Raw genomic sequence first — 27,386 nt, 5'->3', positions numbered from 1 at the left:
TTTCAATGCATAACTGTGGAATAGCTCTCTATTTATTTAGTCTTTAATTTCTTTCATCAGAATTTTATAATTTTCTTATATAGATCTTATTTATGTTTTGTTAGACTTAAACCCGAGAATTTAATTTTGAGGGTGCTAATGTAAATGGTATTGTTTTAAATTTCAAGTTCCACTTGTTCATTGTTAGTATATAGGAAATTGATTGACTTCTGTCTAATAACTTTGTATCCTGAAATTTTTTTGTAATTGATTATTAGTACCAAGAGTCATTTTGTCAATTATTTCAGATTTTCTACACAGACAATCATGTCGTCTGCGATTGTGTTGGCTTTTAAAGGAAGACTGATAAAGCTTTTTTGCTTGCACAGGGAAGTTTATTTTTAATTAATTAGGTGTCCCTCCATTGAAAATTGTTCTACAAACATGTTTATTATAGAGTGCAATGCATGGCTTTTATATATGTCCCTAATCTCCCCTCACTAAGGTCATTTCTTAACCAGTTACCCCCACTTCTACTAAGATTGGTAGTACATTTTGAAGATGTTATCAAATACAAAATCTGTAAATTTATATCTGATATGATTTACATAAGGTGAAGAACAAAAATTCACCTGACTAAATCTGAAGATCTAATTGGCTTTATTAGCAAATCATGAACCTGGTAGCATTGTATCTAGCAAGTAGAGGGGATCTCTGAGGAGTTGTACAAAATGGAAGACTTTTATAGGAAAGAGGGTGAGGAATGTTGCTATGAGCAAAAGAAATGAAAAGATTGTTTCAGGCAAGGTCTTACGGGTAAGGGCAGGGAGTCTTACTATGCAGATGGCCTCATATGCCTTTGGGGGATGGAAAGGGCCCATGTGACAGACTACCTCATCGTTGCTGACCAGAAAATTCTAGATTGATTGGCTTAAAATTTCACTCCTGGAGAAATTGCAGTTGAGACTGCAATTAAGTCTTGGTTTGCTATCCTGGGGAAAAAGTGACCCCAGCTTGTGCCTGTAGTTTTCTTTTTAACCAAGGTAAAATATTTTAGATGACTGTATCATAGATCTTTTTCAAGGGTCAAGTAAAATACCACTGATAGCCAAGGATCTTTTTTAATTAATTAATTAATTAATTTTTAAAGATTTTGTTTATTTATTCATGAGAGACACACAGAGAGAGGCAGAGACATAAGCAGAGGGAGAAGCAGGCCCCATGCTGCAGGAAGCCTGATGTGGGACTCGATCCTGGGACTCCAGGATCATGCCCTGAGCCAAAGGCAGATGCTCAACTGCTGAGCCACCCAGGCATCCCCAAGGATCTTTTTTTACATAGAAATTGGATTAAATCGCTCCCTTGCATAAAACTCTCAAGGTAGCTTCCTGTGGGGCTTAGAGTAAAATTCACATGGCCTTCATGGTCTAGGGGCACTGTCTGATTTGGCCTACCCCTCAACTCTATCCCTTATCTCCCTCCTGCTCTCTCTTCTTCTAGAATCCAACTTATCCTTTGCCTCAGGTTACTAAATCACTGCTTGGAAATGCCAAACTTCTAATTTTCAAAATGCTGGCTCCTTTTTGCTAGAAGGACTCCTATATTGTCTTCTTCTTAATGAACTATTTCTGACATTCCCTTCTCTTTGTCACCCTGGATGGAGGTCAATCATCATCCATGGCCATCTCTTGTCAATGGTTGTCACATCCACATTATTGTTGGGTCTTCTCTGTAGGTGTATTCCTAGCACTTTCCAATGCCTGATATTGTTTTGTATAGCTATTAATTTGCTTCTCTTATTATCTGTACTTGTCCACCATTATATGTGTTTTAAGAAAGTTGGAATATTTGGGAATCATGTTCTTTTTCTCTCCCTTATCACAATGCCCAGTATCTAGGCTTACAGTAAGTGTTTTTGCAGAAATAAATGGACATTCACTGTAAATTGAGTGTGACATTATAAAATATAAAGGGGAAAATTTGCACAGATACATGTACATATGAAATTACATAATTCTTTGAAGAAAAACTATTTTTTGGTTATTTCCTTTTCTTTTGGTTCATGATATACATGTGATCACTCATTATCTCTGCTCTTGGTTAAGCTTTGAACCTTTGAACCGCCTTTGAAGAAGTGGGGTGCCTTCTAGACCACTCAGAGATACCACTGGGACCTACAGGACTATTCCTGGAGAAATTTTATTTCTCCAGCTTTAAATGATTTCTAAGGCTTCCCACATGCCTTAAATGATAATTTGTGAGATTATTTTCAACTTTTAACTGTCTGTAAAACAATTATAAGTATGATAAACTCACATAAGAAAGCAGCTCTTTGATTAGCAAAAACCTAGATGAAAGCCTTATGTCAGGCATTTGTATCAGTAAAACTGTTAGTGTCAATGTGACCTAATTATGGTTTTATACAAATGGATGAATGATGAATTAGAATACCAGTTGGGTAGCACTGAACTGAGTTTCCTTCCTTTGTATTGTAATAAAATAGCTAGAGAAGAATTCTTTCTACAGGGCCATGTGGCAGGTCTATGTTCTGATTACATGTGTTCTTAGACTTGATCTTTGCCACAAATCTAAGAAAAAAAATGAAATATATAAGCTCAGTTTAAATTCTAGAAGTGGGTTTTGTTTATAATGTGTATTTACTGTTTAAATACTTATTTTTTTTCTTTTCAGAAAATAGTTGAAGATTAAAAAAGGGAAACAAAATAATACTTGGAATTTAGTACTATTTTTCTCCTGTGTTTGGTGTTCATAAAATTAGTCTTACCACATTTACAGACTGTAGATGAACATATAAAATCAGTGATTATAGAAGCTTGTTGTGCTTCATATTGTGCAGTTATGGGAAGTTTGTATGGACATATGTGTCATTTGTGAAAGACTTATTCTGATCTAAAAGTAGGACAAAACAAATATTTAATTTTTGCTGAGTTACTATTTGGAATTTGTTACTAATAATGAATCTGCTAGAAACACTGTCTAAAATATTTAAAAAACATTTTAAGAAATAGAATAAATATGTAAAATTTAAGAGATCAAAATTTGACTTTTATTTTCTCTCTCCTTTCTTTATATTCCCGAAATAAATCCTTGGATTTTTATTTTTATAAGTGATCCTGCAATAGCAGACAATTTTAAACACTAGCATTGCCATGAAGAAAAGTATTTTCAAAGTATTATGCATTATTGAGAATGTTTCATATTAACCTATTTATTGTTATAGTGGGATATGCTACAAAAGCTTATGGATGCCTACTGTGTACCAGTAGGTAGGAGCAGTTTTTATGTTTGTACTCAGTTCAATTTTAGTGTGTTCATTTTTAAAATGGTTCATGAATTGAAAACAAAGAAACAGAACAAAGTGCCATGTTCTTTGGTAAAAGCAACACTGTAAAGCGTTTGGGATCAGCATTTGGGATTCTTAGGCAGACTGTCTTATTCCTAGTCTGTACTTATTATATGCTTGTTTTGTAGCATTTCAGGAACCATTTCTTTCTTGATGTAAAATATTTCTTTTAATTTGTGCTATAGAGGGGCACCTGGGTGACTCAGTCAGTTGAGTGTCTGACTCTTGGTGTTGGCCTGGGTCATGATCGTGGGATTGTGGGATCAAGCCCTGCCTTGGGCTCTGTGCTGGACATGGAGCCTGCTTGGAATTCTCTCTCTTCCTCCCCCTGCCAACTCCCTCTCATGCTCTCTTTCTCTAAAAAAAAAAAAAAGTATTATATTGAGATCATTTTATAAGTGTAAATGGACTAGTAAGACTCTAATTCAAAGTGAGCTTAACTTTCTTGGATGGAGGAAGACTAGGCAAGGGTAATGGTTCTTCTCTCATTCATGAAAGTAATGGAGTACTGTTTAAACTATAGGAAAAGAGCCAAAAATCTTTAATAATCCTAGGAAGTCTTGTCTGGGTCTAAGAGTCTAGTATTGTCTTGTAACTTATTTCAAATCGAATATTACAAAAGGGTGGTGAATGAAATCAAACTTTTCAATAGAGTTGACTATTTTTTTAAATGGCAGTTTCTTTCAATGGCTCAGTGTTATGAAAACAGAAGAATTCATACCAAATTCATAAAGCTTGTGAATCAGTTCAAGTTTTGTTTATCTAAAGTCTTCTGTTGTTTTACATATTGTTTTATATTCTATGAATCTGTTATCTTATAACCTAGACTGAGTTAAAGAGTGGGTTAAAGAACAATGATTACTAAAAAAGCCTTATGTACAGGCGTGAAGACCTGTCTTCCTTACTTTCTGTCTCTCTTTGCAGGTTCACACGTGCCTTTTCCTGGTCACAGGTGGTTTCCCTGAAAGCAAAGAGGCATAGAGTGGGAGGTGAGGCAGAAATGTGGGCACTTAAATGAACCCCATTTTTCTGAGGCTCACCAGACCTTGAGCTAGAGGAGCATAGGTACTCCACTCATTAAGAGACTGTAGCCCAAAGGTACAAGAGCTGTTCACTTTACCTTGGGCTATAGGGATAATGGAGCTTACCTTGAAGCTCCTTTTAGTAGGAGAAATGGACTAATACAGGATTGATTTGATTGTGATGAAATTAGAGTTACAACTGAGATGCAGAGTATCAAAATCCTGCATTCCTTTCTGTAATGTTTAGGTCACAAAACCAGAGCTAGAATTTCAAGAGATTGAAGATAAGTTTCAACAATCCTTATTTTACAGAAAGCTGGGGCTCAAGCATTTGAAGTGATTTAGTTAATGCTACATCGTTAGTGACTGACTGAGCTAACATCTCAGTGCCAAAATTGTTTAAATGATCAGTGATCCCATTGAAATCTGATGAAGCACATTTTTTAAAAAGCCAATAAAATCAACCAAGATGATCTATGCTTTACCTATCTTTGAATATTTGTTTGTTGACTATTTAGTTATGTTTGAGTATTTACTGTCCACACTCATAAAAAACCAAAAAATTATAAAATGTATTATTAAATGAAACTGGACACTATCCCCAGTCAAAATGTTCTTCAGTTGTCCCCTCTCTACTAAGACTTATAATTCATGCCTGGAACACTTGGTAATACTGATATGATGACAACTCAGCAGCTAATGGAGCATGGCACTTCAGGCGCCAGAGGTATAGAGTGTTCACCTTAGTGATGGGGCACAGCACACAGCACCTGGGAGGAAAAGAGAACATTTTGCCCTTGAATATGTTCATGAAATCTCATATTCGGGAAAAGTGACTTTAATTTTATAGCTAGGTTTATCATAAAACAATAAAATAAGCAGTGTTAGAAAAATGCATATAAAAACAATTCAATTAGGATTTTCAATATGTTTAGTATAGTTTTCTCTCTTCACTTCAAATATTACTAATAATAATATAGTTTTTTAACTCTGCTATTTCTTGCTGATGAGAAAGTTATACACGTTGATGACTTGCCTAATGTGGCATCTATCTTATTCTGTCTGTGAATGATTTGCATAACACAGTGAGGATGAGGACAGTGCAGGTGATTCTCCAACAAGCATTTATGGGAAGCTTGATATTTTCAAGGCATTGCTGTAAGTATAGTGGACCCAGCAAAGCCATTAAACAGTCTTTGTCTTCAGGACTTTATTATATAGTTGAACAGAAAAGACACCAAATATCCAGAAATAAGTAATAAACAGTTTATGCTAAGTCCAAAGAAAACAGGTAAAGCCTGAAAGAGTTAGAGAAGTCTGGTTTCTTGGTGAGATAAGCACTTGTGAGTGATTCCTGGAGAAGGAGCTGGATGGGAGATGAACTGAAAAATATGTGCATTCTACTCAATTGTAGAGAAAGGTGAAGAACTGACAGCACCCACAAGGTTAGGATGGGGAATCCCAAGGTGCTGAAAAGGTTAGACAAGGAGTTATGAACTTTCTGAGGAAGTTTTCCTGTCTTCTCTGGGCTTCTTCTCACCTCTGTCTACTGTGGCTATTGCTGGTGCTCACCCTGCCGTTTTACCACCTAAGAAGTGGCAGTCTTGACAAGTGGCCTACTTTCAAAGGGCAGATGCACCCTCCATAGGTAAACATAACTTCAGGTTCTATTGAAAATGTTCTTCTAGAGATGTGCTTTCCTCTTGCCTTCTGCAGTATCGTATGCTATTAACTACTTCGTAGAACAAATGTCTGTGTTGTGACATGCATTGTCCAGTGACGTGAGAGCATGATGAAGAAGCAAACAGGTGGGATCTCTGTTCTCCAGGAGCTCTGGACACCCTTCTCTATCTCCTTAACAATAGCTTTGCCCTGAAGTTTCCCCAAATAGCCATCTCCACAAAGTTTCCCCAAATAGCCATCTCCAGCTCCAGATTCTCATCTGAACTCTAGTCAAATATATTCAACTGTCCCTGTTCACCTTTGCTTAGATAACATACTCGACAAATCCCAAACCAAAACAGCAGTTTTACATGCTTTCTTCCAATTCTGCTCCTTTCAGTGATTTCTCACAGCTAGGGGAGTAGCCCCACCATCCAGTAATAGGCTAAGAGAATACCTTCCTATTAGGTACTTTCCTCTTTCCTTTTCTGGACCCTCTTTCCCCAAGACACACACATACATATATTCGGTTCAATCATTAAACTCACACCTTGTCACCACATGGCCCCTCACTGCTATTATTTTAGTTTTCCTGTTATTCCAAGTGGCTCCTGCCTGACTCCCTGTTACAGATTTATTTTTTCCAATTTATTTCTCTAGTTGTCAAAAGTAAACTAAACTTTCTGTAAAAAAATAAAAAGCTCTGATTATGCCACTTCCCTGTTTAATGTTTTCAGTGGCTTCCTCTTGTCCTCAGGAAAATGTTCAGACATGGTTCATGGGTCTTGTTGACTGGGTGCTGCATGCCTCTCCATCCCCACCTGCCATGGGCTACCTCCCCACATCAGCCATACTGTTAATGAGCCCATTTGGATCTCCTGTGACTGAGACACTGCGTATACGGAGTTTCTTTCCTCGATGTATTTCCCTTCCATTTTGGGCCTCAAGGAATCCTTCTCTGGGATTCTGGGCAGGTTAGTTGCTTCAGAGGCTGTTTCTACTATCACCTGAGTGGTTCTGAAACTGAGATCACCTTAGCAGAGTCATTAATTGTCAGTTTTACCTGCTAGATCTTAAGTTCTGGGAAGGTAGTATCTGCATCTTTTTGTTTTGTTTTGTTTTCCTTTTTATTGTTATTGTTGTTGATATTATTTTGTTCAGGATATCTGTGAGGCATAAAGAAATTAGGAATAGTGAATTAAAGAGTCTGGATTTGAATTCACTGGTTGAGCATCTGCCTTTGGCTCAGGTTGTGATCCTGGGGTCCTGGGATTGAGTCCTGCATCGGGCTCCCCGCAGGGAGCCTGCTTCTCTCTCTGCCTATGTCTCTGCCTCTCTCTGTGTGTCTCTCATGAATAAATAAGTACAATCTTTAAAAAAAAAAAGTGGGGGGGGAGATTAGTTTCTTACACGAAGCCTTTCTGCGACACAACTGGGTGTCCTATAGGTCAATTCAGTACTGGCAGGATTTACCTGGAGTGTCAGATCCACAGGTTAGGGCTCAGTACCACAGGACTGCCTGTCACACCCTCTTCAGACAACAATGCAAGTCCAGGTTGTCACCTGTGTTTCTGACCGACTAGCTATAAAATAGAGACTCCCACAATCCCCATCTGGGATTTGATTACTTTGCCTAAACAGCTCATAGAACTCAGGAAAACAGTTTACTAGATTACCAGTTTGTTATAAAAGGATATAACTTAGAAACAGGTGAACAGAAGAGATGGGCAGGGCACGGTATGGGGAACATAGAGCTTCCATGACCTGTGCAGGGGTACCACCCTCCCAGGATCTCCATGTATTCATCAACCCAGAAATTCTTTGAACTCTCTTGTTTTGGGTTTTTTTTTTTTTTTTTGGAGGCTTCATTACATAGGCAGATTGATTAAATCATTGGCCATTGGTGATTAATTCAACTTCTAGCCCATCTCCCCTCCCTGGACATGGGTGGAGGATGGTGGTGGGCGGAAGGGGTAGAACTGAAAGTTCCAACCCTCTGATTGCATGGCTGGCTCCCCTGGCAACTAACCTCATTCTGAGGTAATTTCCAATTCATCCATAAACTTAGGTATGCTTGAAAGGGGTTCGTTATAAATAGCAAGACATTTTTTTCTGCTTTATCACTGTGGAACTGTTACTGGACCTGGAACTATTTGAGGACAAAACACCAAATCTTTTAACAAAAAAATTCTCCCATTGCTTTTATCGCTTAAAAAATTCCAAAGGAGCTGTGTGCTAGGAATAGGACAAAGGCTAAATACATATTTCTTATTATAAATTACAATATCACAGCTATAGAAGTGAATTCTTGAATGTGAAGAGTTGTTTTAGTATTTGTGTTCTGCGCTCATTTTCAGGGCTTGGTAAAACTTGAGGGACTCGTCTGCCATTCAGAGAGTCTACAAATTGTAGTACAACCCTGGGTGGAAGGTCTTTGCTTCAGGGCAACTATCTACCCAGCAACATTGGCACAGTCTAGGGGTTCTGCTGGAGTCTTATCTGGCTTTGTGGCCTCTGAGATATTAATTAGCCTTGGCTCTCTGCCTATCACCATCCAGAAGCTTCCTTTAGTACATAGACATCCTGGGGCCATGCTGGGACAAGCTTTGGGAAGAAAATAATATTTGCCCTTTGTTTGTGAGAGTCTTTGTTTATTTGGCAACATTGAATGATTGTTCTTATCTGCATGTTCACGGGACCTTTAGTATGAAATTATTTAGGACCAGTAGGGAGCTGGCAGCAAGGAGAAAAAGTACTGTGACAAATATCATCCTGTTTGAATATGTACCTTATTCAGTTACAAGGGTGATGTTTGCTATTCAGTCCTAACTGTTTCATCAAAATAACTAGCCAGTAAGTGAAAGGTACACTCAATTTTTGATAACGGCTAAGTTAATTGTACTTTAATTTAGGGATTATTGTGCTCACAAAATACCCAAAATATTTATTAAATGTCAGGATCTGAATTTTTGGTTCATAAAAATAAAGTATTATGTATAAATTCTCAGAAAAGCATATTTTTTTTCACATGTGTTTCATATAAGTAACATCCTGATTATGCAAAATAAACCTAATTTAAAAGTAATACATGATTTACAAATAATAACTGACAGTAAGCTTAGGAAAGCAGAAATGAATTAAAATTCCCCTTTATAAAGATATTTTCAAAATATAATAAAAATTACTGAGTATTAATATTAAAAGTTAATTCAGACACAAAGAAAAAATGTCATGCATTTTAAGAGTAATTTCCTTCTTAATAAACTTTGCTCTAAACTCAGATAAAGTTTATCTTTAGTCTATGAACATTTTAATAGTAATGACAAGTTCAGGATCCTGAAGAATTAAAAACCTCTAGCTTCTAGAGTTAGAAAATTGACGGAGGAGCTCATGCAGATAATCAGTATAATAATTTCCAAATATATTTACAAAGAAGTAGAAACCTGTAGTCCTTGGGGCACCATATGAGTTGTCACAATGAAAATTGTAAAATGAGGTATTTCAAACAGATGTCTAAATCTGTGAGTTTTATAGCACATGAAAAGATGTATTATAATAGACTTTAAAAAAATAATTCTGCTAGAAAATATAATTGAAGCAAATGTGACTGTCAAGCAAGTGAAAACTGCCCTTTCAGGACAATATATGAAAATACACGTAAAGGCAAACTTTTACATTTTAGCTATGGTGGTATTCTTGGTTTCCTGTGGGTGGCTGCCGTATTTTTTGAAAAGAAAAAAAAAATCCAGTGCAAGAAAGTATGCAGTTGAGTTCAGATAACTTACATCTCCTTGGCTTAGTGTTCAATGTAGCCAGTGACATTGGCTTTCCTCGACCCTAGTCTCTCACTAAAAGAAGATGCCTCCGTGCTGGCTCCACAGACAAATTCAGCTGGTAGGTCCTTTCTTTCTCATTTCTGATGATAAGAAAAAACAAAACAAAACATTTTATCTTCATGAGTCTAAGGCCACCTGCTAAGAATGTTAAAACAAAAGGTTGTCCGTGGTGATACTGCTGAATGCTACAGCAGCCCTGGACAGTCTTTGCTGGTCTTTTTGTGGAATGTAAGTGTTTGAGCCTGATTCTGATTTTCTGTTATTTGCAGCCAAAGCCATTCCAAAGTGATATACTAGGAAAGAAAAAAAGAAAGAAGGGAAAGAAAGAAATACAAAGAGAAAGAAAGAGCCCTTATATAAATAGTGTAAATATGGGTAGTGATTAGAACTTTGCTTTTTACAAACCTTCTCTGTCTCTTCTCCTTGTGTCCTTTGAAGAGCATGAGGAAGCTTTCTGTTTTCTTCCTGATGGTTTCAGAAGCTACATCTTTAACAACTTCCTACTTTCCATTGGGTCTGTCCAAAGTTTTTCTCCTACTGCTTTCATACTTTTCCATATTTTCATTTATTTTCTGTGATATGAATTAGACGTCCAAAAAATAACCTGGAAAAAATCATCACACACATTAAGGGTTTTATACCATTTTATTCTGAAATGTCTTATTTTTATAGGGTCTTTTCCTAACTAAAGGTATGTTGGCCTCTTACTGATTCAGCCTTTTTTTAGATTTATTTTTTCATGAGAGACACACAGAGAGAGTCAGAGACACAGGCAGAAGGAGAAGCAGGCTCCCTCTGGGGAGTTGGATGCGAAACTTGATCCTGGGATTCAGGGATCACACCCTGAGCTCAAGGCAGATGTTTAACCACTGAGCCACCCAGGCGTCCCAGTTTAGCATTCCCCGCCCCCCCAGCATGCGTGCAGTAGTTTATCAAAATGCATAGCATGAAGACAAATTAGATAAGTATACCTCATTTTAACTATTATGTCAGACTGAAAGTCAGTCCCATTCCATGGAATAGCAAAAGGAAAAAGAGCATTTCTGTATACATTTTATTTAAGTGTATTTTATACATTTGAGCACTTGAATACATTTTTGGGGGGGTTTTTGCCATTTTGAAGAGGTAGCAATGCTCTCTTCAACAAAACTGTAATGACTCCAAGGCACTTCTGTCGAGAAACATGTACCTAAAGGAAATTGCTTCATTAAACCTAAAACTTTCCTTTGCTTATAAGGATCTTGCCAGATGGGAATTTAGTGTTTTGAAGGCAGGTATCCACGTGGAATTTTGTTCCTGACATTAATGAATGATGTTCTGGATCCCAAAATGAGTGTTTCACTACAGGATTTCAAGAAGTGCCAGTCCAGGGTGTGACTGTAACTTGTCACGATGTGCAGATCAGTAAGTGCCAGGATGGCCTGTGGTGGAGTGACCATACCAGGGCATCAGTATCTATGAACGTTGGTAAAATCAAACTCTTGAATTTAAATTTCTGTATTGCCAAGCTTCTTGCAAATAGACCAAATAGCACGTTTTTTCAAAACACTTCCATTGAACTTCAAGGTATAGTAACTTACTGTGGATAGAACTTGGGATTGGAGACCACTGAGATTTATAACAGAGAGGTGTGTTCCGATGCAAGGTGTGCTACCTCCGCCTGACTTGTCACCTGACTTTGTCCACGAATGTGACTGGAAACACTTCTCCCTTATACAGTAGATCCTTGAACAACATGGATTTGAATTGAGCATGTCCATTTATATGTTTTTTTTCAGTAAATATGGTATAGTACTATAAATGTATTTTCTTATGATCCTTATATTTTTCTTCATAGCACTTTCTTTTCTCCAGTTTATTTTATTATAAGAATACAGCATACTATGCATATAACCTACAAAATATGTGTTAATCGACTGTTCTTGTTATCAATGAGGCTTCCAGTCAACAGTAGACTATTAGCAGTTAAGTTTTTGGAGAGTCAAAAGTTATATGTGCATTTTTTACTATGGAGGGGTCAGTGCCCCTAACTCCCATGTTGTTAAAGGGTCAACTGTACTTCATTAGGATCTTTGGAGGGAGAATAAACTGGTTCATATTCTAATGCTTGTAGGCTCCGTTATCCATACACACCATGTTGTTTCTCTTTTATTAAGTTCTGTCATCGGATGTCAATGAGGTAGCTATTATATTTGAAGAAACTAAGAATGGGAGAAGTCAGTGATCTTCATGGTCACGTATTAGTAAATGACATTCAAAAGCTTTTTTTCATTTTTCTCTGCTGTGTAGTGTAGTCATTACAGTTGTGTTTGGTGAGGTCAGTCAGAGTTGATTCACATCCCTAGCTTCACAGGTGACTAGAATGTTTTTGGGCAGGTAAGACATTCTCTTGGCTCTTCAGTTTTGTCATCCAAAACAGCTATAAAATAATACTTGTCTCAGTATCATTGAGAAGAGTAAACAATTTTATTCATGTAAACAACTTACCACGTATGGCACTCAACAAACAATACACTGTAGCTTTTATTATGGTTACTGGTAATGATGGATTATCTCTCTTTACTAATTGGCTGCTAGCAAGATTTGATCCAAATGTGTGGCCTATTAGTACATAATTATGTTGTACAGATTTTTAGCCTTGCTCTTGACTGCATCCACAGTTTTTTTTTCCTTTTGCCCTCATTTTATAATTCATAGAAATATATTTCCAGCTTTGTTCAAGTGTGATTGAGAAATACATATTGTACATATTTAAGGTGTAGATGTGATGTTTTGATATATATACATTGTGAAATGACTACCACAATCAAGCTAATTAGTGTGAATGTCTTTTACGTGTTGCTGTAAGCTAACTTAAATCCCTTCTAGGATAAAGGAGCATATAAAATACATGCCTACAGAAGACTCTTCCTAAGGATAGAGCACCTCGCCACATTTTAATTCACGGGAATATCTTTCCTTCCCTATTTGATTGCAGCGCTCATAGGCTTATATAATAGGCAGTGCACTTGAGATACTCTAGATTCACAGATGTTGTCTGTGTCTTAGAACTCTGGCCTGGAATCCAGATGCCTGCTGAGTCATGGAGGCATATTCAAAATATGTCAATGAGACAAAACTAGATTGTTTTATTAGAAGGTGGAGAGTTGAGGCACCAAGCCATAGGAAGGACCCACATTCATGGTTGAATAGTAGGGGAAATGAGACTTAGGGCCAGACAGGACACTCAGCAACCAAACGAACTGTGGTAGCAATGAAGCCCCATCTGGAGGCTTCAAGTAATCTTAATGGTACCTTTGTCAAATTGTGAAGCAATAGTTCGGTTGAATAAAAAAGTAACTACTTTTATTGATTTCTGTGCTCTAGGAAATGAGATGGGTATTCTATATACATTATCCCTAATATGCACAAAAATCTAGATATTTTTATTTTTTTCCATAGGAATAATAAAACTGAAGGTCATAAAATTAACTTGTTCAAGATCTGTTTGTGAAGCCCACATTCCCTTCTAACATTCTTTATAAATGACTCATCTTACACCAAAGTCCATGCTGTTAACCATTACAATATATCTCATACCACATTTAGTGAGTCTTAGCTCAACAGAGTTAAGTGACAATAATAATAATAATGATGGTAAGGGAAATAAATTTAGGTTGTTGTAAGTTATCTCTGGATCAAGTGACTGGCTTGGAAGATAATGAGGAAGTATATGTGTGTGTGTTTGAGAGTGAAATCAGATACTAGTATCTAGACATGGAAGAAAAACCATCACATTCATCAACTAGATTCTCATGTCTTTTTTTAAAAATTTTTTTGTATTTTTTTATTGGAATTCGATTTGCCAACATCTAGTATAACACCCAGTGCTCTTCCTGTCAAGTGCCCCCCTCACCCAGTCACCCCATCCCCCTGCCCAACTCCCCTTCCACTACCCCTTGTTTGTTTCCCAGAGTTAGAAGTCTCTCATGTTTGTCACCCTCTCTGATATTTCCCACTCATTTTCTCTCCTTTCCTCTTTATAGATTCTCATTTCTATAAAAAAGTAAAGAATAAACAAATTATCTTTAATAAAACCTAATGTTCTTACATTAAGAGATACATGAAAATATTGGCTATGCCACTAGCAAATAAATGTTCAGAAAGTTGAAGATATGCATGTTATGAATACTGATGGTTTCTTAAGGTTCTTATTTATTCAGAGACACTAATGATTTGTAAAGTAGGAGAGATTAGCCAAAGAAAACATTTGCTAATACTTAAAAAAGATAAACATGCTAACTTGGCTCCTTTTCTATGGGCTAAATAGTTTCCTATCCTAGTTAGACCTGAACAGTTCTGTATTTCTTGAGGGATGTGGCCAAAATCTAGGATTCAGGAGTACTGCAGGTGACATGGGACTTCTCTTCCCTTTCCACTAATTAGATGTGACACTTAAGTCTAATCTCTTGACACCTTCAATTCCCTCATTCACAAAATTGGAAAACAAGCAAGCAAGCAAACAAACATCTTTTGGGGCTTCCTCCTACTGTGTTCTTATCCTATATGAATATGTTAGGGAGGCATCTCCTTTGTAAAGCCAACTTCCTGGAAGTTCATCTCCTCTCTACTACCACCAAATGCCTCATCTTAAGACCATTTAAGTTAAAAACATTTTATTTACATTAAAAAAAAAGATTTTATTTGTTTATTCATGAGAGATAGAAAGGCAGAGACATAGGCAGAGAGAGAAACGGGATTCTTGCAGGGAGCCCGATGTGGGACTCGATCCCAGGACCCCGTGATCATGACCTGAGCCAAACGCATACACTCAACCACTGAGCCACTCAGGTGTCCTTTATTTACAATTTTTATGATGACAGCAGCCTGATCATATAATTTTATAGATATCAGAATGAGATGGCATCACTGAAGTAAAGCAGGGTACTCAAGTTAATGAATTTAAAAAAGAGTTTGTTGATAACAAGGTGACAATACGGGAAAAATAAATGTAAGTGACATGAGGAGAAAAAACAAACCACACCTTGAGTGCTGGCCCAGAGAGCCCAAAGCAATAAGCATGAGGTGGGTGGTGAAGGGCCATGGCCCTATTTTCGTGGGAAAATACCAAAGGAGTATAAGTAACCAAAGAGTTAGTTTGGTTTTCAAAATCAAAATATCACTGAGTTTATTGGCATCAGATCATTATGATATAGGATAGAAAAATCTAGAAAAGAATCCTTCCTTTCCAGGCAGCGTGTCAAGTTTTTATTATGCTGCCATGTTTACATTTAGTATTCATCTTTTAAGAAGCAACAGAAATCTCAGAAAGAATTTAGAAAAATAGCAAAGGTGTCAGCAAATATCACTTGCCCTATGTTATTTGTGTAGTGAAAACCTAAAAGTGGTTTAATTTTGCCTCAGGAGAAGTTGAATATGCTTTCTTTATGACACTTATGATTTCTTCCCTACGTGAAGGAAGAATATTAACACTTCATTGATGCTTTCTTTCTGTTTCCTTGAAACAGGGAAGTGAAGTTGCAGCTTTTGAATTTGTAAGTTGAGTGGGAAAACAACACATAATAGAAAGGGAAAAGAGTCTGACTGGAAATTTATTTCTCTTGTCCATTCAGAAGATTCATTTTCTTTTGCAAAATGATACATTGGAAGAAATACCTTATTTTATCATTTTTTCCCCACGCATTTCAATTTATCTCCCTCTCTGGACTATTCTCTTCCCTGGACAATTCTCTCTTGAATCCTTCTAGATTTCCAGATGCTTGCAGCATTCTATTAATGTGGTAGTAGGCTTTCAGTATTTGCTTTCAGAATTGTATTGTTGTGGTAATAGGATCTCAATATTTAACAACTTCAATATTTAAACTCGAATGTTTTCCTCAGTATTACATTCAGAAAAGCCTTTCCCCCGCCCTTGAGCCCTTAAAAAAGCATAGACAGCTTTCCAGAATGACTGAAGTATCTGTTCACTATAAATATATTCAGATGGTCAACAGCCTACGGTAATAGAATGCGAATGAGATCCACTCAGCGCTGTAAGATGATAATGCTGGGTGATAATTGCACAGCAATATTACTATATCAGGGAAATGATGTCTTGGATTCATTAACAGTGCAATGTAGTCAATGATAGGCAATCATTCTGTGCAGAAGAGAGAATCTAAACGCACAAGGAAAGTACAGGGGGTATATTTGCTAAATCAAAAATATGAGGCCTCGGGGATAACATTTGACAAAATGTGACCAATTTATGCAATAGTCATTAGGGATGACTTAATTTTACTGGTTAAAATATTCTAATCTTAACAAGGGACTGGAATCAATGTGCTATCTATTCTGAATAGCTTTAAAAATCATTTTGGGTGATTACTGGATCTTGTTATTTTTGCAATTTTCTTCATTGAAAGCTCCCACAAAACAATTTACATTTTTATTATATGGATTTTGCAAACAATTGTATAAAGAATTAGAATCATACAGAGAAATGGTAAGTTTTTTTTTTAATTGTCTACTTTTATTTAAAAAAAAACAAGCAACTATTTTGCTTGGATCTGATGCCTAATACACTTAGGGAAGACATCTCAATCCTAATTAAGATAAATAGTTCACAGTGGTAAACTCAGATTTTGTTAATCAGCTCTTCTTATATCACAAGTAAGTCCTCAAAAAGATGTGTGCGTTTTCATGGCAAGCACTTTATTTTTTCATTGTGTTTTTTTCCTACTTTGATAACAAAAGGATAAAGCCCATTTTACTAAACAGGCCCTTCAGCATGTTGGTTTACACTTGATGAATTTTTCATGCCTAAACAATTGGTTCTCAGTATTCATATACCAATGGTTCTTCTATCTTCAGTTTAGTGGATGTGAACTGATTGCAAAGAATGGGGCCATGTGAACTGGTCTTGTCATGGACTCAGGGTGAACTGCAAGGCTGCTGTCCCAGAGTGATGTTAAAGGTGTTCTTTTCACCCTCAGGTGTCTTTGTTTGGATGCCAGGTACGTCATTACTCCTCACTGAGCCAGCTGCTGCTTTTGATAAGACTGCTCTAGGAATTTAAAATGTATTCATTAAAAACAAACTAACACACACACACACAAAAAAACACAGGCATATCAAACCTGAGATAAGAAATGCCTTTTGGCAGTATTTCATGTGAAGCCGTTTTTGTGTTTAGCCTAGAGTAGTTATGCCTTTGCATAGCTGCAAGCTGATATTATAAACACTTGGTAAAGTTTAAGGAAATCTATCTAATTAGATTTCCTAAGGATAAGAGATGTATACTGGTTTGAGGTCATGTTTTCCATATGAAGGCATTTAGAAAAATCAACATGTATTTGAACCCTAAATATTAGTTAAGCAGAATTTTTATCATTCACATATTAGGAAAAAAGATAAAAATGAGCTTAAAATTAAATCAGATTAGGGATTTAATTATAGTCAGTATCCTTTTAGCTCATTCTTCCACACTTTTTCTTTTTACAATTTCTTGTTGCATAATGTGAAATAATGTTCAGAATTAATGCTCTGAAACCCTGCAAAATTGTGAATAATTAAAGAAATGTTATATTTTATTGCCCATTAATCATAAGGTATTAGAAAAACTTCAAAAACAGGATTGAAAGGAGTTTTTTTAACAGCCAGAATTCAACAAACAAGATTATGTAATTTCCTGAGCATGTCATTTAAGCTTGAACCCATTCTTTACCCCATGTTTTAGGTAGATAGTGTCATATTTTATGTCCTTTTATTTTTTGAGTTCCTTGACTGATTTATTTTTAAAAATTTTATTTATTTATTCATGAGAGACACACAGAGAGAGAGAGGCAGAGACACAGGCAGAGGGAGAAGCAGGCTCCATGCAGGGAGCCCGATGTGGGACTCGATCCTGGGACTCCAGGATCATGCCGTGGGCCTAAGGTAGGCACCAAACTGCTGAGCCACCCAGGGATCCCCTCCTTGACTGATTTTTAACAGAAATATTCATTTCTACTTTCCTTTCCATTCAGAGACCCCTATAATATTTCCTGCTGAGCTGTTTTAGTGGTCATGAACTCCTTTAGTTTTTGTTTGGGAAACACTGTATCTCTCCTATTCTGAATGATAACCTTGCTTGATAGAGTATTCTTGGCTGCAGATTTTTCCTGTTCAGCACTTTGAATATAACGTGCCAGTTTCTTCTGGCTTGTAAGGTTTCTGCTGAAAAATCTGGTGGTACACTGATAACCTTATGGGATTTCCCTTGTATGTAACTGTCTTGCTGCTTTAAATTTTTTTTTATCACTACATTTGCCACTTTAATTTTAATATGTCTTGGTGTGGTTCTGCTTTTGTTGATTTTGTAGGAAGTCCTCTATGCCTCTTGAATCTAGATATCTATTTCTTTCCCCAAATTAGGGAATTTTCCAGCTATTATTTCTTGAAATGAATTTTCTGCCCCTTTTCTCTCTCTCTCTTTCTGGGATTCCTGTAGTATGAATGTTATTACATTTAATGGAGTCCCTGAGTTCCCTGTGTCTTGTTGCTCCCTATGATATATTGCATAATTCTTTTTTCTCTCTTTTGTTTGAATTGATTACTTTCTATTAGTTTGTCCTCCGGGTCACTAATTCATTCCTTTGCTTCTTCCCTCCTGCTGTTCATTCATCAAGCACATTTCTCACTTCATTTTTTGAGCCCTTTACTTCTGCTTTGTTAATTCCTTATCTCAGTATTAAGGATCTCAATGATGCCTTCTGCTCTTTTCTCAAGTGAATATCTTTATGATAATTACTTTAAATTCTTTATCAGGCATGTTACTTATATCTGTTTCACTTTGATCTCTGGCCATGGCCTCATCCTGTTCTTTCATTTGGGGCAGATTCCTCTGTCTTCTCATTTTATCTAAGTCTGTGTGCCTGTTGCTGTATATTAGGAAAGTCAACTATGGTCTTCTGTTTTTGAGGATAATGGGATTGTGAAAAGAAATCCTGTAGTGCCCTGCAGTGTAGCGTCCCCTGTTTTGCAGGGTCTGGCTCTTCAGGGAATATCTCCAGTGTGTGCTGCATACACTCTGTTGTGTACTGGCTGCTTTATACTTCAAGCCAGACATCTGCAGAGGTTCTCTTTGTTGTGGGCAGGGTTTGGTCCCTGACCCGAATACCACACAATTTAACTAGTTGTGCTCTGGTCTGCTTGTGAAATGAGACCTGTCATCACTGCCACTGGATCTGGGGCCCTGCAAAAGTCCCAGGTCAAGAGATGCAGTGTAGGCAGGGGTTTGGTTCAGTCTTCTGTGGGAGGGAGCCTGCTGTGCTGGGACTCAGGCAAGTAACTGGGAAGACTGGTTCCACTGGAGTGCAGGTGTGGGGAGGAGCTTGGTGAAAGCAAGTTAGGTAGCACAAGTAAGCACTGTGCTGATTCCCACAGGTGGTCCTGTGTTATGCTGAGGGGCGGGGGATGGAAATAGTGCTGGTCAGTTCCATTGTTCCTGGAGGGGTCGTTCTGTGAATACTACCTCTATGGGACACGCTCAGAGATGAGCGGATAACCTCCCCACTCTGTGGCCCGCGTGCTCTTCAGATTGCTGTTTCCTCTTCCGGTTGTTTGCCTACCTTCTCTCCAAGAGCAGCCCTAATGCCTCCAAGCACTCCTAAGGCAAGCCTACTGACCTTTAGAACTCCAGGCTTTAAGCCTTACTGGTTCTAAGAACTCATGAAATTCAGCCCTCTCACTTTACTAGTTAATTGCTAGTGGATTTGTCTTCTCTGTTTGTGTTCCCCTATGTGCTAGTCTGTCTTGTCCTTCTCTGGGCCTGAGGCTCCTCCCCGCTGTGTTGGTGACAATCCATTTCTCTCCAAACCACATCTTCGTACTTCCTACCTGCTTCGATACAGTCTCTTCTCTACCTTTAGTTGTAGAGTGTGTCCTGACAGTCTTCAGATTGATTTCTGGAGTATTTAGGATGATTTGATAGTTATCTAGTTGTATTTGTGGGATAAGGCAAGCTTAGGGCCCTCCTACTCTGCTGCCATTTCCCCTCTAAAAATCTGAGCATGTTGTTTAATCTAGATTTATCTGTATGGAACATGTGTTCTATAGCTAAGGGTTACCATCTAAAGCAAATTATTTTTTCTTAGACTATAGGAGCTAAAGGCATTATAATTTTCTTATAGGGCCTAAAGTCATCTATTTTATTTATATTAATTTTGATACATGTCATCAATGTCTAAATGCTTATTCAGCAAACACTTATTAAATGAATACCGTGTCCAAGGCATGGTTCTGGTGCTTGTTGATAGATCAGTGAACTAAAAAGAAAAAAGTTCTTACCCTCATAGATTTGCATTTTAGCCAAGGGATAGAGAAAATAAATGAGAAATATAGCAAAGAAACATGCTTTATATCTTAATAAATGCCACATAAAAAGGAAAATTAAGTAAGGTAAAGATGGTTAAATATGCAAGGAAAATTACACAGCTACAATATTTTTTGTTGACGCATTATAGAATTATATCTCCTATATATGTATAATACTTTTATAAACACTGGTCTAGGCTACCATTTGGAAATTGTGAAACAAATCACTGTTCTGTTAGAACAAAATCACTTGACAAACATAAATTGACAAATCTACGAGGAGTGTAGAATAAATCTAGAATCCAGAAACCATTATGTATTATTTCTTTTCAATAATTCTGGAGCTTCATGACAAACTTGCAACTGTATTCTATCTTTGTAATTTTTATAACCTGAGTATAAGCCAACCCATATGCATAACTGTGAAACAAAAGATCACCATGCATTTATGTGATGAAAAGATAATTTCATAGGGCACCTGGGTGGCTTAGTGGTTGAGTGTCTGCCTTTGGCTCAGGTTGTGATCCCAGGGTCTTGGGATTGAGTCCCACATCAGGCTCCCTGTGGGGCCTTTTCCCTCTGCCTATGTCTCTGCTTTTCTCTGTGTCTCTCATGAATATATATATATATATATATATATATATATATACACACACACACACACACACACATATATATATATATATATATCAATAGATGGTTATTCTAAAATGCTATAGAATAATATAAACATAGAGTAAAAATTATCTTCTTCCTTTTTCCTAGCCATCTTTAGATGCATCAGCTTTGCTGGTTTGTGGGTGAGTGCTTTGTACAGTGTCCCAAAAGGCTAGGGAATCTGGGCACTAACTCCATTCTCCCCTTCCCAGTGATAGGAATTCTTTCAAGTCAAGTGTCCAGTTAGCACTGAGCAGAGATGGTCGTGGGGATGGGATGATGTACCAAAATGAAGCTGTTCCTCTTCTTTGGGCATGGTTATTCTCAGGTATTTTGTTGCACGGTGTTGCTATTGGGTTCTTAAGTGGAATCCCAAGCTCTCCGAGAACTATTTAAATTCATAAATAGAATTCTGTTGAATTCTTGATCTTTATTGGAAGATGAAGGCTGGAGCCTCTAACCTTACCATCTTGGTAAAAAATCTTGCCTCTGTTTTTAGGATTATTTGCTCCAGTGGGGAGGAGAGATAGCAAAACAAATCTTTGAAAATACCAGAGACACTCAGTTCTACTACAAATGGATATGATATATAAAGAATTATTAAAATAGCTAGTTTAACAATGGAACTAGTTTGCATTTAAGGCTATCATAAGCAATGAAACGGTCTAGACTCTGTAAAGATGCAGCTCTCCTTCACAATGCTATACAAAGCAAAACTCATTGGAATACATTAAACTTCAGAGTGCCTTTCTACAGTCCTTCTACCAAAAGCCCCGAGGATTGCCTTTGAATGACTCCTCATTACACTTCCAGAACTGTGAAAGCACTGTGGAAGTCTATTTGGTAGTCTTGTTATGGAATTCACTGGTTTGGGAAAACCAGGTTCCAAGCAATAGTAGTATGGGGAACCTCATATCAAATTCTGACTTGTCAATGGAATTCTTTCTAAATTCTTGACAAATATCTGAGGGACCCTTTAAAGTCAAATAGGTTAGATGTTAAAAATTGTCTTCTTTACTTGCTTTTCTGGAGTTTAGTTTGTGACCGAACTTTAGATTTTTAATGCTATTACTCCTCCATTTGCAAAAGTTATTGCAATAAAAATAATTGTTGATATCTTTGAGATATGTGAATAGTTAAATATTTGAAATAATTGAAATAATTATGGTAGTTAACTAAAATAGGTATGTTAAAATAAGCAGTTGTCCTCTTCATGCTTTAACTCTAACAAAATCCCTTGTGGACTCCTTTCCTGACCTTCCATGTTACTCTTCCTGTGCAAATCCTCACTTCCTCACTTGACATCCTGCATTTTAACTATTTCTTTACTCATTGATCTAACTGAACCATGAGTTAGATCCCTTCTTAGAGGGAAGGAATCTTCTCAAATTCACCGTGTCTTGTCAGTTTTGGAAAATTCTCAGTCATTATCCTTTCAGATATTGCTTTTGGCTTGTTCTTTCTACTTTGTCTGGAAGTCTAATGAAAATGTATAATTCCTTTTAATATTATGCATTTGTAAGCATATGACTATCTGTATTATATACATAATGTTTTCACACAGTTTGTCTGAACTACTTGATATATACATCAAGTAGTAGGGGCTGGGCTCTGTTACTGATATTAAAGAACTAGGTCAAAAAATATTTATTGACAGAGATAATATACGCATTCTCTCTTTTATTTTAAATATATTATAAATCTAAGTAAAACAAGGAATTCCTGGTATAGAAAATATTCTTTCTTACATGCATTATCTCATTGTGCTAAATGACCCTGCTTAAGTAATATGATGTGAGTTCTGATATAGAACGCACCTTCTTCTCTCCTCCTTCCTCTTCTTCTTTTCTTCCTTCTCCTTCTACTCCCCCTCCCCTCCCCCCACCCTTTCTTCTCCCCCTCCTTCTCCTCCTCCTCCTCCTTCTCTTTCGGCTAAATGGTTCTTTAGAATTAGCCTATAAAATTATTGTTTAGATGATCACCAATATTGCCACGAAGCACATTGCTAGTATGTGCTGTGTTATTTTCCATGTGATATTAGTCATTAATGTAATTTCTTGAGATGTTTTATTATCAATATGCCAGACAAGGTAACCTAAGGAGGACTTCCGGCACAAGATGTACAAAATATTAAATAGATTTTCCTTTAGTATTATAATAGCATTGGTAAAAAAAAAATAATGCTATACTGGAATATTAAGGTGAAGAGAAATCCTGGATCCTGAGGGATGGGTTGAGCAGCCAGTCACTTCTCTAGTGGGCCAGGACCTGATAAGACAGGCAGTTATGTGGAGACACCTGAGCCTGAGACTTAAAACTTCAAAGGTTGAACCAGGGAGCAGTATGAATATTTGCTGATTTTCGTCTTGTCACAAAGTGTCACATAGTGAACAAAGGACAGCTATTTTCTTCTGAGAATTCTTAACCACAGATCACCGCACAAACATGTTTGGGAGCATGAATTCACACTACTTGGGGGACCCTAAGTCCATGAGGTAAGAATTTAGTATAAAATTTTTAAGGGCCAGTAAAGAAAATATACATATATTATGTATGAAAGAATAATGATTAGGATCCAGAATACATGAATTCCTACAAATCAATAAGAAAAACAGTAAAAAAAAAAAAAAAAAAAAAAAAAAAAAGACCACAATACAAAAGGCATTTTATGTAAGAGAATACATCAGTGGCCAATAAACTATTAAAAAATGCTTTATCTCATCAGAAATCAGAGAAATGCGAATTGAAACAATAAACGACTTTTAACATCCACTGTATTGACTAAAATTAAAAAGACTAAAGACCCCCTTGCTGTCATCCATGTGGATCAGTGAGAACAGTTACACACTGATGGGAGTCCAAATTGGTACTAGCATTGAGGAAAACAATTTGCTCTTATTGAGTAAAGTTGAATATACGCATAATCTATAGCCAGCAATTTCATTTCCAGGTACCTAATCTAGAAAAATTCTTGCACAGGCACCCTAAGAAACATGTTGCATCATTATTTGCAATAGTAGCTATTACAAAAGTAACTAGTAACCCAAAAATCTTGTGATCATTGAATGGACATATTACAACATACTTAGTATAAGATACTATACAAGTGAAGTGCTGCTCACAACAACATCAATGACTCTTAATTGAGTTAAAGACACAGGTTGCCGAATATCTGCATATGATCTCACTTATGTAATGTCAGCAACATCTATTATATATTCTCTATGGGTATACTCATGTGTGCTAAGCTGAGAGAAAAGGAAGAGAGGGATGAACACAAAAAAATGTAGGTTGGTAATTACCTCTTATCAGGAGTGCAAGACTAGAAGGGGGCAGACACATGGGACTTCAAAGTTATTGGTAGTTTTCAATTTTACAAGCAAAATCATGAGTATGTTGGTGTGGGTGGGGTGGATTTTGTCATTTTCCAAGTAGGAAGACTTCTGATAATAGATTTTTTCCTTCCTAAAAAATAGATAAAAGTACCAAAATAAATTTATACTCCTTTGCTATTGGAAACAGTAGAAGAAATAAACAGATGCTCCAAACTAATTGTCCAAGAAAATATCTTAGCATAATGTAAACTTAAAGCATAACTTTTGAAACTCAAATTTTAAGAGGTATTCTTAATCATGGTGCCTTTAATTGCTTATTCTTTTTAAATATATACTAGAATTAATAGGATTTTGAGTTGAACAAATTAAATTAAATAGAATCCTTAGGTTGATTCTCAGTGGTTACTAGAAGTTCCTCTTAGAAGTAGGCAGTATTTGTTACCGGTAGTTTCTGATGGAGTGGCTCAGTAGGGCTGGGGCTGGACTCCAGGAACCTATGTTTTTATCAAGCAAGTCTAATGCAGGTATTTCAGCAACTGTGTTTTGAAAAACATTGGTTTAATTTTGAAGTTAACCGTTTGCAAATTTTGGCAAATAAAAGGTAGAGAGGCAAAAACAAAAACTAAATTCTCAAATATTTGGCATAGATGTCATTGTACTTGTTTATTTGAAAAAATGCACTGGAAGTAATAGATAAATTAATTATCAATTCTTCATAAAGAACACACAGTTATAAGGAAAACAGAATTTTTCCTTTGGCTGTATTCTGTGGACAGCTGTTAATTAGAAACACCAGTATCTCTTTTGCTCTGAAAAAAGCCTAAATGGAAGACTCTGTGCTGTACTATTAAATTGCACCTGCAAAAAATGGGTTTGATTAATGTACTAAATATGAGTTACTTAGCACGGAAAATTAAAGAAGTTCCTTGAGAACTAAAAGATTAATGACAAAATGCAGTCATTTTCCACACAGTATACCTGTGGATACTCTATGTATCTTTAACTTTAGCTGGATGGCAAAGATTTCAGATTTCAGATAACAGCAGCAGTAAAGTGTAGAAAGGAATGTTTCTGAAAAGATTACTGTCAATATGGAGGAACTGTGATAAAAATGAGATAATGGAAAATGTAGAATCTACCTGCATGTTCAGATTCTGGGATTCTTCCTTACAACCAAACATTATGTCGAGATAGAAAACAGCCAGGAAGTTTTGTATTGCTATTTTATTTCAGTATATACTTCTGGATTGGCTGGATACATTTCATAGTGACTGAACAAGTAGTTGCCTTCTGTAAAGCCCTGATAGTCCAGTACAGTCCTGGGAACATGGAAAACAGTTCACATTGATTCCTGAAGGAATTTAATCTTTATTTAATTCTTGAATCAGCCATATGACAGAGACACTATTATTGTATCCATTTAATAGATGGGGAGATTGAGGTATAGCAGCTTAAGCATCTTGCCTAATGTTTCACATTTAGTAAACTGCAGGATTGAAATTTGTGCCCTGGTCACATCCTAGTCAGTATAATAGAACCTTTCAAACAGTATGGTGGGATAAAGGCAGGGCATTAGTTGATTCTGACCTGCAAGATCTTAGCGAAAGCTGGGAGATTGATTTGCATGGCTGGATACAGTACTTGGATTTAAAGCAGATTTTTCCCCCACCATATTTTAAAGGTTTATTTCTCACACTTCTACTACTTTTGTCATTCACTTCTCACCCTAAATTTCCCAGGACTCTGATGAACTAGGGTCATGTTTCCACTTCGGCTCTAGGTCACCACATCCCAACAGTTCCAGCAGTTATTTAAGTAGCAGAGTCAACTGCCGAGTAGCAAATAAGTCACTCTGAAATCTGCCTAAGAGTCAATCTTTCTTCATCTAGCTTGCGATGGAAGACAAATGGATAAAATAACAGGAGGTGCCACTGCAGTATTAGATCCGTTATGCAAACTGACCAACACTTTACTTGAAAAGTTGGGGGAAAATAGCAGACTAAATAGTTCTTAAAGTGAGCCTGGATGGTAAACATTTTTCTAGCATTATACAAATATTTATTTATAGGAGTAATTTGGAGTAATACACTGTTTTCACTTTTGGTATATTAACAAAAAATTAGATCATAGCCAATCTTTAGCATTTGTCTGAAGTCCAAACTTCAGGCCAGTGGGTTTCTGCCTCACCTATGCACTAGAATTACATGGACCCTTTAAAAATGTACTTAGGACCAGGTACATCACACATAACTTAGAATCTCTGGGGATGGGACTCTGCCATCAGGATTTTAAAATTTTCCTCAGGTGTATCTGATTGAGCAGCCAAAGTTGAACACCATTGTCTTAGCTATTTCTCATGCAAGAGCCATTTGGTTTGGTTCTCAACAATGAAAGGGACTGTATTTTCTTTATTCTTATATCTGGAAAATCCTGTCCTTATCTTTTAATCAAGATATAATAGATTACCTCACCTTCCTTGATGGAAAAGCGATCAGAGATTCAAGCAGAGTTGAAATTTGTTTTGCTAGAATTAGAAAAAATGTATAGTGGAGAGAGAATCACTACTAATGTAAGTCAGTTATGCTGGTAATCTGTTTAATTACAGCAGTGTCGGATGTGGTGTGAAATATGTGACTATAGAGGTGATAATAATTGCTGTAATTAGCCACCAAGGACTAAAACTAAGAGGATCACTAGTGTTGGGGAAGTGGAATGGGAGAACGATTGTATCAGTTTTCAGCCTGAAGGAAAACCCTTCAAATTTCTAAATTCTAAAACAAGGGGAAAATTAATCATAATTGAATAATGCATTAAATCTGTTCTGGAATGATAGCACAAATTATTCAAAACAGTATCTGAAGACCTGCTGAATATGAAAGAGGAGTTTTTAATGCAGACTGGGTGAAGGAGCCCAGTGACTCGCTATTTGAGATTCACCTGCATTCATAAATTTTTAATGTTTTGTCTGTAATAATAAAAATATAATTATATAAACATGATGAAGATAAAATTGTCTATGTAAGTATATATGAACTACTAATAACTAAATGCTTGTGATAATGAATATAATCTATGCCATCTTATGTAGAGCATGTTTTCCTGAATGTACTTATAATTATCTGATTTTGAGGAAAAGACAATGATTAATGTTAGAAAGTTTTCTATAGAAAACTTTTCTGTATAGCAAGAGTCTTGA

At 36.6% G+C, this 27,386-nt stretch overlaps 1 protein-coding gene across 9 annotated transcripts in view; it reads left to right on the top strand.

The window, feature by feature from the left end:
• The window catches only part of PXDNL (peroxidasin like), a 429,464-nt gene that overhangs the window by 77,852 nt on the left and 324,226 nt on the right, over window positions 1–27,386 (top strand). The window contains exon 1 of one of the 9 annotated variants that reach the window (XM_025477709.3): window positions 16,712–16,858. The exons of the other annotated variants lie outside the window; for them this stretch is intronic. The gene's annotated coding sequence lies outside the window, so the exon portion shown is untranslated. Of the gene's footprint in view, window positions 1–16,711; window positions 16,859–27,386 lie in introns of those variants that run through there. 9 annotated transcript variants of the gene reach the window in all.

Source organism: Canis lupus, chromosome 29 (genome assembly GCF_003254725.2).
Source record: "Canis lupus dingo isolate Sandy chromosome 29, ASM325472v2, whole genome shotgun sequence".
NCBI classification, from domain to species: Eukaryota; Metazoa; Chordata; class Mammalia; order Carnivora; family Canidae; genus Canis; species Canis lupus.
The sequence above is the reverse complement of the archived record's forward strand: the minus strand, read 5'-3'. Positions and strand labels throughout refer to the sequence as shown.